Below are 15,222 nucleotides of genomic sequence, written 5' to 3'. Positions count from 1 at the left end.
TCGTCAAGTTTCATCAGTTTCTAATAAAAAAATACATAAGAAGATTTTTTATTATAATGTCTAGTGCAAAAAAACATTATACCGATGTTGAAAAACATCTTTTTTTAAACATATTGAAAAAGTTTAAACATGTCATTGAAAATAAAAAAAGTGACAGTGCCACTTTGAAAGATAAGGATGAAGCTTGGAGAGAAATTCATGAAGAATATAATTCTTCATCAGTTATTTCAACTCAGGTGAGAATTTGATAATGAATATTCGTAATTACTATTACTATTCGTGATTTAAATTATCAAATAAAATAACATTCTATCTATCTAACCATTTTAGAGAACTGTCAAACAACTGAAAAAATGGTGGAGCAATTTGAAGTCAGATCAAAGAGATGCTTTGACCAAGGAAAGACAAGCTCGTATGGCTACAGGTGGTGGTTCCCCAATTCCAACGGTTGATGTTGACCCGGAAATTGAAAATATTGTGCCCAATCTAATGATAAGTGCTCCAATATTATTTTCATCAAATATACCAAGAGATGAAATTGAAAGTAAGTTTGTTAAAGTTTATAGATTAATATATATCTACAATATTGTAGATAATGTAACATAATTTATTGTATTTTTGTAGGGCGACGAAATGCTGTTTTAGATGATGTATGTCTTGAAGAATTTTTAATAGAACAAAGTGATGATGAAACTAATAATAATGAAGTATTAGATTCAAGAGTAATTCGATCTGTAGCAAAAGTTGATGTGACTGATATTGGTAAAAATAGTAGTTCTTTTAACATAAATACGAAATAGTATTTTTGTAATCTATCTGTATTATAATAATTGTAATGAGAATTATTATATAACATATGATTAATTTATTCTCAGATGATGTGCCAAGAAAAAAAGTAAAAAAGGGCAATAAGCAAGAAAGTAGTGAAGAAAAGGAGTTAAAATTAGAAAGAATTCGTCGAATTATTAAAAATGAGGAAAAATTAGCTGATATAAAATTTCAACATGAGTTACAAAAACAAAAGATTGAAATTGAACATCTTCATCAAAAAAATTCTTTGGAAATTCGGGCAGCAACTGCATCGGCAGCTCATGCTGAATTACTATTGCAAGAAGCAAGTAATAGATATGAATAAAACATTGCTATTATTTCTATGTTATTCTTCTCATTTCATCAAAAATCGTTTACACTCCACATATGAAGTCATCTACAAATACCATTTAGATATTTATGTGATTTTTAATTATTTATCATCAATAATGTTATTTCATATACTCATTAAAGATTACAAAGAATCATGATTCTTGATTGAGATGTTTAATAATCGTATGATTATGATGACGATCCTTTTGATTATAATGACTTCAATAGTACTTCGGAAATAGAAATAATGGATCTGGATGATGAAGTTTTTGTGCATGATGTAACTAATTTTTCAGCTATTACTATAGAAGAACAAGTAGAAGGGGTACGAAAGTTCAAACAGCTGGAATAGAGATGATGAACATGAAAGAACTGGAGATACTGTAATACCTCCAAATCCTGAGGAAATGAGAAGTATGTGTAGCATGTTCATAGAAAGATCTCAAAACGATAACAGTTTAGTGTGTCCAGAAAATATTACAGATTCGAACTTTGAGTTTTCGACAACACATAACAGTGTTGATCTAGAGCAAAAAAATGAAAATGATAATGAAACCTTCAGTAATACTTTTAACAACAATTCTCAACTAGAACACCGAGGAAAAAAATAAAGCTACAGTTAGACCATATAGAGAAAGATAATAAGCCTCTTGAAAATTTACAATCGATTATTCGTGACTTTCTTGAGAGTCCTTCAAGCAGCTCCGCAGTTGGAACTGAAGATGCTGAACGTTCTCATGCTTTAAGTATGTTAAATGCAGTACCAATAAATAATCCTCAAAGTAGAGCACAAAAAAATTCTCATTCTGAGTCAGTTAAAATGGAAAAATCATCAGAAGTTTATCTTCTGAAAAATACTGAAAGTCAGAGTCGTAGTTTACTTAATCATAGTAAAGACAATAATTTAACGGCTACTGGATATGGAATCTCAGAGGATGATATTAATAAAAATATCCATTAATTTGTTATTTCTTTTTTTGTTCATTTTTCATGTGATTGAATACTTTAAGTTTCTTTATATGTTTTCTTTTTTTATTTTGTAGAAAAAAAGTAGTTTTCTATCTGTATAAACTATGACAAAAGATAATAGTATTATAGATAAGGTAAATAGGTTTCAAGACTGAGAAACATATCTTGTATATGATTACAGAATAAATAAGAATTTGAAAAAATTGAGTGCGGTGTATTTTGCTAAAATATTTTTAATAATTATTTTTTATTGAATGAGGAAGAATTTGATGTTTGAAAAAATATAAAATAAATTTCTATTTTGCTTTAATATATATTTTATTCCAATAATTCATGGCATGAAATCATTGAACATAAGTTTTACATTTTATTAAAGATGATGTTAATTTTAGAACTTTACAATATTAGATTAATAGACGTGAGTGTAATTGCAAGTATATTTACGTGTGTTTTTTTTTATGTTTATGAATTATTTTATTCAGTTTTAAATAATACACACATAACTAATATTTAAAGTGACTTCTATAACATTAGTGGACTGTTAAATATTTTTCTCTGGTCATTTATTCACTTAAAAAGTATTCCGTTTTCTTAAAAATTAATTACTCCTATGAAGCTAAAAAGTTGTAATCATTGAATGTCATTCCTCTGTAATCCATTATCATTATTCTTTATAAAAGTTACGTACATTTTTTTCAGAACACCTGATACTATCCATCAATGGGAAAAAACTGAATAAAAACATAAATATATTTCTTTCAAACAAAAGTTTTTTTTATAAGTTAGAATGTTAAAATAATTTTTAAAATAAATTTTTTACGTAAAAAAATATTTTGTTCAGATAAAGATCCATTAGTTTGTCGTCATGGCATGGAAATGCTTTTTCAGATCTCAATAACACAACAATCTTCCATTGGTCGAAATAGTCTCTACTCTACATTTCGTACTATGGCAACAATTTAAATCGAAAATTTACCATAAGTATAATTTTTCTAATTAGTTTTAAATTATTCTAAACATATATTTAAAATGTGTTTTGTGCTATTACTGCCTATCAATTAGATTGTAAATCATAATTAAATGAATGTAATGTATTTTGTTACATTTGTGTAGTAAACTTATTACATATATATGTAAAAAAAATAGATATGTGCTAATTTTGTTTTTTAGTTAAAGTTCATTTTTTATAAAGACAGTACAAAAAGTACTTGGCATGTTCAGTGTAGCACATGGTTGTTAATAAATAATAAAACCATTTATTACAGCTGATTAATTTTTATTTTAAATTATTTGTGATATAAGATAAAATTGATTATACAAAAACATACGAGCAACCAGTGCTTCGCGTACCGCAAGTCCATCTGCGTTGTTAACATTAGGTAAATTAGGATTAAGATCATCATCATCATCATCATCATCAGTATCATCATCCTCATTTTCTTCCAAAATATCATTAAATATTAGAGACATGTTGTGTAACACAGCACATGCTACAACGGTTGTTGTACAACAGAGCAGTTTCGTTGTCATACCTCTAGCCAAACATGAAAATCTTCGTTTCCACACTCCAAATGTACGTTCAACAATTAATCTTGTTCTGATTTGTATCGCGTTAAATCTACAATAAAATAAATGTCCAATCTATGAACATCAATGGAATAATAATTATTGATAAAAGATTATAAAGAACATACTCACGCCAATTGATCATCCGTTTCCGGATTAGGAAAAGGAGTCATTAAGAAAGGCAAACAAGGATATCCTCTTTCTCCAACAAGGATACCATCCAATTGTCGTTCCATGTAGCGCATATATATTGCAGAATTTTGAAATATCCTACTGTCATGTGCTCTACCTGGCCATTCTGGGACAATATCCAAAAACTCCATTCTAGGACCAACAACAGCCTGTCAAAAATAAATAGACGTAGTTACGTATTAATAATTTATATTTGGATACGTTCGTAATTTGTTATACTGTTGAAAATACAAAGCAGATCATGGCTGCTAACTTACTTGAACGTTTAATGAAAAATACCCTTTTCTATTTCTATACATTTCATCGAGATTGTGGAATCTAGTAGATACTAATCTGATATGTGTACAATCGAGAGCTCCGTCAACTGCAGGTAGTCCTATTGCGCCATTTCCTCTTCCAAGCTCATTAAACATCCGTCGATTTTCATTTAGAGCATTAGGATCCCTCGGGAATTCTATATACTCATTAATTAAACTTGCAAGCAAGCAACTAATGCGAAAAACAATTCTTGAAACAGTTGGCTGAGAAATTTTCATTATATCGCCAATAGGTAACTAAAAATATATTTTATACAATGTCTGTAATGAGAGATGTTGAATTTCAGAAGTATAAAAATGTAATAGAAATTTTTATTACCTGGAAACTTGCTGTTGCATAATACCTCAAACACACAAGCAGTTGTAATTCTGGATGTACCTGAAGTTTCGAACGTTCAATGAACGAAAATTAAAAAAGCCTAAATAGGCCCAACAAAGTAGTCAATAGAAAAGATACATAACGTACAAAACAAAGAAACAAAAAAAAACAATCCCCACCCATCGGAAACAACCCCTTCCCTTTTTTTATCCGGGTTAAAGAGCCACAAACGTAATAATTATTCATTCGAACTTGAATCAATTTGTTTACTTACTTTGCCATAATAAAAATATTTTTTATAAATTTTGCTGACTTCTTTGGAGTCAGAACTAATATAAAAAACAATCCCCACCCATCGGAAACAACCCCTTCCCTTTTTTTATCCGGGTTAAAGAGCCACAAACGTGATAATTATTCATTCGAACTTGAATCAATTTGTTTACTTACTTTGCCATAATAAAAATATTTTTTATAAATTTTGCTGACTTCTTTGGAGTCAAAACTAATATAAAAAACAATCCTCACCCATCGGAAACAACCCCTTTTTGTTTTTTATCCGGGTTAAAGAGCCACAAACGTAATAATTATTCATTCGAACTTGAATCAATTTGTTTACTTACTTTGCCATAATAAAAATATTTTTTATAAATTTTGATGACTTCTTTGGAGTCAGAACTAATATAAAGAACAATCCCCACCCATCGGAAACAACCCCTTCCCTTTTTTTATCCGGGTTAAAGAGCCACAAACGTGATAATTATTCATTCGAACTTGAATCAATTTGTTTACTTACTTTGCCATAATAAAAATATTTTTTATAAATTTTGCTGACTTCTTTGGAGTCAGAACTAATATAAAAAACAATCCCCACCCATCGGAAACAACCCCTTCCCTTTTTTTATCCGGGTTAAAGAGCCACAAACGTGATAATTATTCATTCGAACTTGAATCAATTTGTTTACTTACTTTGCCATAATAAAAATATTTTTTATAAATTTTGCTGACTTCTTTGGAGTCTAAACTAATATAAAAAACAATCCCCACCCATCGGAAACAACCCTTTTTTATTTTTCATTCGAGTAAATAGCCGTATTGTGGCCGTATTGATTCAAGTTCGAATGAATAATTATTACGTTTGTGGCTCTTTAACCCGGATAAAAAACAAAAAGGGGTTGTTTCCGATGGGTGAGGATTGTTTTTTATATTAGTTTTGACTCCAAAGAAGTCAGCAAAATTTATAAAAAATATTTTTATTATGGCAAAGTAAGTAAACAAATTGATTCAAGTTCGAATGAATAATTATCACGTTTGTGGCTCTTTAACCCGGATAAAAAAAGGGAAGGGGTTGTTTCCGATGGGTGGGGATTGTTTTTTATATTAGTTTTGACTCCGAAGAAGTCAGCAAAATTTATAAAAAATATTTTTATTATGGCAAAGTAAGTAAACAATTTGTTTCAAGTTCGAATGAATAATTATTACGTTTGTGGCTCTTTAACCCGGATGAAAAATAAAAAGGGGTTGTTTCCGATGGGTGAGGATTGTTTTTTATATTAGTATTGACTCCAAAGAAGTCAGCAAAATTTATAAAAAATATTTTTATTATGGCAAAGTAAGTAAACAAATTGATTCAAGTTCGAATGAATAATTATCACGTTTGTGGCTCTTTAACCCGGATAAAAAAAGGGAAGGGGTTGTTTTCGATGGGTGGGGATTGTTTTTTAAATTAGTTTTGACTCCAAAGAAGTCAGCAAAATTTATAAAAAATATTTTTATTATGGCAAAGTAAGTAAACAAATTGATTCAAGTTCGAATGAATAATTATCACGTTTGTGGCTCTTTAACCCGGATAAAAAAAGGGAAGGGGTTGTTTCCGATGGGTGGGGATTGTTTTTTATATTAGTATTGACTCCAAAGAAGTCAGCAAAATTTATAAAAAATATTTTTATTATGGCAAAGTAAGTAAACAAATTGATTCAAGTTCGAATGAATAATTATCACGTTTGTGGCTCTTTAACCCGGATAAAAAAAGGGAAGGGGTTGTTTCCGATGGGTGGGGATTGTTTTTTATATTAGTTTTGACTCCAAAGAAGTCAGCAAAATTTATAAAAAATATTTTTATTATGGCAAAGTAAGTAAACAATTTGTTTCAAGTTCGAATGAATAATTATTACGTTTGTGGCTCTTTAACCCGGATAAAAAATAAAAAGCGGTTGTTTCCGATGGGTGGGGATTGTTTTTTATATTAGTTTTGACTCCAAAGAAGTCAGCAAAATTTATAAAAAATATTTTTATTATGGCAAAGTAAGTAAACAAATTGATTCAAGTTCGAATGAATAATTATCACGTTTGTGGCTCTTTAACCCGGATAAAAAAAGGGAAGGGGTTGTTTCCGATGGGTGGGGATTGTTTTTTATATTAGTTTTGACTCCAAAGAAGTCAGCAAAATTTATAAAAAATATTTTTATTATGGCAAAGTAAGTAAACAAATTGATTCAAGTTCGAATGAATAATTATCACGTTTGTGGCTCTTTAACCCGGATAAAAAATAAAAAGGGGTTGTTTCCGATGGGTGGGGATTGTTTTTTATATTAGTTTTGACTCCAAAGAAGTCATCAAAATTTATAAAAAATATTTTTATTATGGCAAAGTAAGTGAACAAATTGATTCAAGTTCGAATGAATAATTATTACGTTTGTGGCTCGTTAACCCGGATAAAAAAAGGGAAGGGGTTGTTTCCGATGGGTGGGGATTGTTTTTTATATTAGTTTTGACTCCAAAGAAGTCAGCAAAATTTATAAAAAATATTTTTATTATGGCAAAGTAAGTAAACAAATTGATTCAAGTTCGAAAGAATAATTATCACGTTTGTGGCTCTTTAACCCGGATAAAAAAAGGGAAGGGGTTGTTTCCGATGGGTGAGGATTGTTCTTTATATTAGTTTTGACTCCAAAGAAGTCATCAAAATTTATAAAAAATATCTTTATTATGGCAAAGTAAGTAAACAAATTGATTCAAGTTCGAATGAATAATCATTACGTTTGTGGCTCTTTAACCCGGATAAAAAAAGGGAAGGGGTTGTTTCCGATGGGTGGGGATTGTTTTTTATATTAGTTTTGACTCCGAAGAAGTCAGCAAAATTTATAAAAAATATTTTTATTATGGCAAAGTAAGTAAACAAATTGATTCAAGTTCGAATGAATAATTATCACGTTTGTGGCTCTTTAACCCGGATAAAAAAAGGGAAGGGGTTGTTTCCGATGGGTGAGGATTGTTTTTTATATTAGTTTTGACTCCAAAGAAGTTATCAAAATTTATAAAAAATATTTTTATTATGGCAAAGTAAGTAAACAAATTGATTCAAGTTCGAATGAATAATTATCACGTTTGTGGCTCTTTAACCCGGATAAAAAATAAAAAGGGGTTGTTTCCGATGGGTGGGGATTGTTTTTTATATTAGTTCTGACTCCAAAGAAGTCAGCAAAATTTATAAAAAATATTTTTATTATGGCAAAGTAAGTAAACAAATTGATTCAAGTTCGAATGAATAATTATTACGTTTGTGGCTCTTTAACCCGGATGAAAAAAGGGAAGGGGTTGTTTCCGATGGGTGGGGATTGTTTTTTTTTGTTTCTTTGTTTTGTACGTTATGTATCTTTTCTATTGACTACTTTGTTGGGCCTATTTAGGCTTTTTTAATTTTCGTTCATTGAACGTTCGAAACTTCAGGTACATAATTCTGGGGCAATAGGCAAACCCCGATTATTTATTCGAGTTAATCCCTCGTGAATTTCTGGTAAAATACCATAACGCACAGAATCTTTGCTAAATCTAAATCGTCTTTTAAATTCATAATCATCGTAAAAATCAAAAGGATTTTGTCGGTCACGCAACGACCTACGAATATGTCTCTCATTATGGTCTTCATCAGTATCAACATCACTAATACTTTCAATACCACTAGAATCCGAAGTAGACAAATTCATCTTTTTTTCAATTTCAAAAAATCTTCACTATAATAATATGCCTGAAAGTTCTTAAGTCACCTTTAGAGACGACTTGAAAATATAACCTCACTTTGACACCAGTAAGGTCTTATTGGGATTAATAAGGAAGTCTTATACGACTATGAATACATAACTGATAAAGATTTGCTTAAGAATTAATTATGAATACTATTTGAATGAGCCTTGCTTGATTAAGTTCATACTTGAGGCTGTACTTAAGATAATACTTAAGTTACGATTGTGAATCGAAACGTCACCTTAAGCATGTCCTTAAGGCGAACTTAGACATAAGAACCGACTGAGAATGCGGGCCATACAACACTTATTGAAAAAAAACCTTAAGATATGAAAAGAAGGATAAAAAACCTACAGAAGAACCTAAAGACGAAGTTAGAAACAAGCACGAAAGTCTCACACCTGATTATGAAGTAACTGATCATGAATCTTTCACAACGGTTACAATTTCCTATCAAAGTACCCCGATGAAAGATATACCTGCAGTAAAATATTTAAAGATGTTTCTAAGCTCTTGCCCAAAGAATTAGATACAAAGTACAGCATAATAAAGTTAAAAGGTAATCGACTGGTGATTGGTAATTCTAAAATCAGATTTGACAATTATTTTATTCATTATGGTAATGAAAAATACAATACTACTTCGGGTCTATTGAAATTATTTATGAATCCACCGGATCGATCAAAAATAACAAGAGGAGATAAGGACACGTACAGTGAAATTATCAACATGACAGATGCCTATCGAAAACAATATCTTCCTGATAATAGTTCTAGAGTAGACAGGAATTTGAGAAAATTTACTCATATAATGAGTGTATTCATATCAAAAAATGGGTAAAGTTTACCACGATACATGATTGAACATAAACGAAATCATCCTATTGATTATATTTATTGGGATGATCTTAATTGACTTGGAAATCGACTCCGTTCACTCGATGCATCTCAAAATTTTAAGAATTTCAGTCACGCCAATGAAACTGTATCCATTATAGAGGAATTACGTGAAGCTAAAAACATTTACTAATCTGATGCACTACAAAACTACTCATTCATTGAAGAACACCTGAAGTAAAAAGTTCAAAAATGAGTGTAGACGTTTTCGGACGACAGTTAGTGAAAGATATCGTGAGAAGTGCCATTCGTGCTTCGTGGAGGATTCAAAATAACTGGAAATTAATAGTTTTATATGGATCACACGAGATTAGGTAAGCTTGTAAAACCAGTAGATTTAAATGACATAACATCATGAGGAGTAATTGAAATGAAGATTACAGTTATGAAAAAATTTATTAAATTAGAATTAAGTCTTTTACGCAAAACTCGGTCAAGTTTAACCAAAATCGTTGAAGATAATAGAGAAAGAATCAGAATCATTGATGTTCAAATAGAGCAACATATCGAATCATCAAAAAAACATTTTAAACGTCTGAAAGAAGAATTAAATAAAATGATTTAACTACATGAGTCTGTTCAAATACGTTAAGGAAAAAAGCAAATCGGAACCAAGCTAAAATTATCAAACAATTGGAACAAAATTTTTAAGTGGTTAGGATTTTGTAAAACACACAACAGTAAAGTTAACATGAAAGATTTATGATGTCTCTAACTGATCAGTTAGAAACAACTGCCAAAATATCGCGTGCTGAAGATCTAAAAACAATAGCAGACAAAATGTATACTAATGCTCGAAAATGACGATGTTACATAAAAGATAAAGCTGCTAATATTAAATGGACTCCGTTAACTCATAAAGAACAACAACAAATTGATCAACAAAACAAATAATAAAACGTCTTGATAAAATTAATAAGCGAATACTAAACGAAACTAAAAATACAAGACTTTTGAGATTAGTGACAATGTCGTCATATTATTTTTGAAAAATGAACTTCAAAAACAGACTAATTTGAATAATTTACAATTTTGTTTGACTAATTCCTTTTTTAATTACATAACCTTACATACATAAACCTTATATTAAGCATAGTTTATTTGTATTATTTAATATTAGTTAATATTATTTATAGCCCCAAGCAAGTGTGTCAGTTGTATGTGCTAAAAGAACTCTTTTATTATCTTTCTAATTATATAGTAATTTCATTCTTTTGATTGTATGTACTGGATGTTTTTTTCTAATTATATGATATTTGGTTTGACATAATTTTTCATCATTAAGTAAACATTCTTAATAATCATTGAATGTTATGGATTTTATAGTTGCAGTTTTGACACTTTTGGCTTTATATTTGTTTCTTCCATTCTTTACTTTAAATGTAAACATTTCTTTATTTAAACTGATGAATTCTGTCAATATCTCTATAAATATCATTTTTATCTTCCATAAGACCTAAGATTTTTTCAATATCCAGTGTTCATTTTCGGGAACACCTCCACTTTCAGCCAATTAAACACATATGGACTACTCCACGACCAGCTCATGACGATTTTCAGAACAAAATATATTCTATCAAGACCAGGACTCGAACCTGGACCTTCCAGTCACGTGCTGGCTGCTCTACCAGTTAAGCTATCTTGCCAGTTAATATAATTTGCATTAAATTGTGCCTGTATTCGTCATATGTGGCTCCCCCCTTGATCTGCGCCGTCTTTCGTACGGCTGAAATAGATTTATTCACTATATAAGTGTATTCCAGCACAAAGAATTTATTTTTAAAGGTATCCCCAGTACTGAACTCTACCCTTCCTTCATACTCTTTCTTATCAATTTTTTTATTCATTCTTTGTTACTCTTATACAGAACAAATCAGAGCGAGTACGAGAAAAGGCATGAGAAAATTACATGGCCCTAATGTTTGTGTTGTTCAGAGAGTGTGCATGTTTTATGCTGGTAATAATAATTTATTACAAAACTGTGCTTATCGTGGTAAACGTGAATATGTATCTTATGACAATCCGATCGGTAATCGTGTAGATCTGGCGTGCCAATTTTATAAATATCTTACTAAAATAATATATAGTGCCTATAATGCTCGTCGTTTTGATGCTCAGTTTATTCTTCGTTGTGTCACAGAAACCTAAAAACACTGATCTAATCAATTATCTATAGTGCTTTCAGAGTTCATATCCCAAAAAAAAGAGCGTGGCCACATTATAGATCATGCATCACGACGTAAAGAGACCTGGTTACCCTGTAGTACTTCAGTTGACAGTTATAATCATAATCTAGAAACTTATAAAAAAATTGCATTTTGATGTCATGGTTGTTATTGGCATAGCTTTACAATGTGTTATCCAAGTGAGATCAACAACTTTGTACCGTCGAAACATTTAATCAAAGTTTAGAATGAACAATAGCTACTTCAAATAGAATACGTTGAATAGAGTATACTCTTATTGAGGAGTAGGAATGTAACTTCCGACAGTTTTTAATAAATAATTACAGTTTGAAAATATCTACTAATTCTCATCCCTTATTACAAAATACACCTCTCTAACCGCGTCATGAATTCTTTAGCGTTTGTACAGAAAACTTCGTGATGCTCATGGTGCTAAAAAAAAAATCGAATATGTATGTTCACTTTACTCTTGCGTATGCAAAGCCGGTGAATTTCTCGTTCCTTTTGAATATCGAACAAGTAATTAAATGTCAATGTAATGAAGAAATAAATATATGCTTTCATTGGTTTGATTTCAGTGTTATTGTGCTTTTATTCCCACAAGTTCCAGTGCCGACTAAATTGAGAATTATTGATTACTGTACTGATTTGTGATCAATCGTACATTAGGATAGCTACCGAAGCTTCTGTCAGCTAACAATTCAAACTCAAGGATTAATTAATTCTTACCATACCATCCGTCATCAGCAACTTGTTGATGATGGTATTCTGGTTGATTCTGCTGCTGAGCTTTGGGAATTGGTTCGATTGGAAGAATGGCTAGTTTGACGATGGGTTTGACCAGGGTCGTTATAGATGTTTCAACCGTAGCGACTCATGGAAGCCCATCTTGCCCGGGCGGCAATTGTACGATCCTTACGAGTGGTCGCTTTGTAGTAAGAAATATTTCATCAGTCAGCAAGGCTAATGCACCAACTTGAATTGTCCTGTTCCTGAAAAACTACTTAGAAAGTTTCGTAAATAAGATTGTGACAAGCTGTACCAGAACTGCTGTGATTGTCGTTAAATCATCCACCATTGATTGAATGTGCAGTTTCTGAGATTGTTAGTGTAGAAACAAGATGTCTTGAATATCTGCATGAATGTCTTCTGGGTCATCACTAATTGGCTTTGAAGGTTTTGAGTTGAGAATGGCTTCTATTTGAGTCAGTGATCCAAAAAAAAAAAGAAATTTATCTTTCTTTTTCTCCTTGTCATTGATTTACAAAGTTAGATAGAGAGATAGAAAGATATGAACATGTAATAAAAATTAACAATATTACAACTTATTTGTCACATGAGGAACAATACACAATACTTAATCATATTCAATATGAAATAGATGGAAGTTCATCATTTACTTGTTAAACAAAAACTTTTCGATAAAAGTAATATCTTTCGAACAAAATGTAGAGCACCAATTAAATTTATCAAGTACTTGAGTAATTATAAATAATGAAGAATTTTTGAATAAACTGCACTGATAGTAGAATGAAGCAATTTTGGCGGACTCCACTCCTATCCCCACTACAAAGTGGAGATGAATTTGCGTCCACTAAAGCCTACGCACGATATGGGGTGCGGGTGACCTTGTAGCACGGCTTGGAAATAAAATTTGCATGGTGAGGGTCTATTTATTGCTTTTTAATTATTATTTTAATCGTGTTCATAAAACTACTATGATTGTATTATTACTATGGTTTTAATTATTAATTTTTATATCTTATATTTAATTTTCGTGCAAGCGCTTTACGCCTGATAACGAATCTCGTTGAGAGTAAGCTATGAGGTCCGTATGCTATGATGCTCGACAGCGAATCATGGGGCACCACGTGGCGGGGCCGACGGGTCTCAGAGCTGTGCGGCTGCAGTTTTTTGCGCACAGATGCCTCGAAACAAGCCTACTGACGCTTGGGGTGTTAATTGATGGTCCATTTATCCGGATATGTATAGCTGCTCGGGTACTTCCGAGCTGCGCACGAACGCGTTTGCCTATTTATGCATGCTACGCGCACTCGTGTATCACCAGGTACCCGTTTAGATGCTATAGTGAAAGAGATGAACTCTTTTAATTATTACAAGAAATATTCTTAAAATATTAAATTATCAAATAGCGCTTAGCGACAAAAATTATAAGATACAGTTCAATAGTGATCTTAATCGCAATTAATTATTTGGTCGATAGCCAAAAGGAAGAGTTGAAAAATTATTGACAAGGCGTCGTTTTTTATTTTGTATTGTCGTTGTTTTAGTTTCACGACGTGTAACGACTTGGTTGAATGGCGCACGCCCGATAGCATCGAATGAAATAACTATCGAGTCAAGGCGTTTATCGGTAATCAACGAACATATTTTGTTGTAATTGATGTAATTACTACTAGTATAATTTAACGTAACGCCTTTTACTTTACATACCTCCACCAACTGAACCGTCAGGTTTCTGTATAAGATAAGATCAAAATTTCGGCTACCCGAAATAAAAGATTTTATGTAAGTATCAGTACCATAATCTTCTAGTTCATCCGTTAAATCACCAAGGTAATTACTAGTTTCAAGATGAAATGTGTTTTCATTTGATAAAAAAATCACAGAATTAGTGTTGCAATACAGCGCTCTGTTATCTAGTTTTTCTAGATGAGAATATAATTTAAACGAGCCTGGGCAGTAGTGTAAGCAGCTATGACAACATTTGTTGTAGGATGTGATTCGAGGGCTTCTTCTTTTTGTACATATTTTACATACAAAACAGAATTCTTAACACAATGTAAACCTGTAATATCAATTTCAGGATTTGTAAGTAACTCCGTAAGTTTAACACACTTAGTAGCAATTTCAGTTTTTGTAAAATTTTTACGCTGACTAAACTTGCCTCATAAGAGTTTAAAAATAATTTCGCTACAGATCGTAATCCAGGGTTATATGCTATTTTATCAGCCTCTGATTTAATTTTTTCAGCCTTCTCATAATTTTCTATGTATAATTTTTGAAGTGAAAACTTCTTTAGCGGCGTTGTAGACTTTTTTTGTAATGGGTAAAAAATGTTAAACTCGCGTCAGGACACGTGACCTGATCGAAAATTCGTAAGACGGATGGAGAGTAGACAGCTGGCGTGGCGTAGGAGAGGGAGTATCCCCCTCTCTTTCTACGGCGCGGCGAGAATGTATGCCTGCGCCGGCTGTTTCGTTTAGGCGGCGCAGGGCGACATTAAGTCAATTAATTAATTAATAATTAAATTAATTAAATTAATTTTTTAATAAATTAATTGACATTCGTCAATTTGATTATTATTATTTAATCTTAGCACAACGAAATACAAAACTGCTATTGATGCGGTCTTTATTAGACATTTGAATAGGTTCGAATCGAAACTGTTCGTTTCTTACTTCAGCTATCATAAACCGATCGTATCAGTTTTAGAGATTGGCGATGATGGTTCTGATAAGAATGATAGTGAAAAAGTCGTTGAAATTATGGATGAAAGTTAATCTTTTTGAGAGATAAACTTTTTAATGTAATATAAATTGTCATGTTTGTGTACGATAGCGCAATAAATAAATATTGTATTCTACCATATA

The 15,222-nt window shown here is 31.2% G+C and overlaps 1 pseudogene; it reads right to left on the bottom strand.

Annotated features, from left to right (window-relative positions):
* Positions 1–3,119: 3,119 nt before the first annotated feature.
* On the bottom strand, positions 3,120–8,489 carry LOC118071099 (putative nuclease HARBI1; annotated as a pseudogene).
* Positions 8,490–15,222: the final 6,733 nt, after the last annotated feature.

The sequence above is a fragment of the Chelonus insularis genome, unplaced genomic scaffold (assembly GCF_013357705.1).
Source record: "Chelonus insularis isolate UGA/USDA-ARS -01 unplaced genomic scaffold, ASM1335770v1 contig_72_pilon, whole genome shotgun sequence".
NCBI classification, from domain to species: domain Eukaryota; kingdom Metazoa; phylum Arthropoda; class Insecta; order Hymenoptera; family Braconidae; genus Chelonus; species Chelonus insularis.
This window is presented reverse-complemented; position numbering and strand designations above follow the sequence as displayed.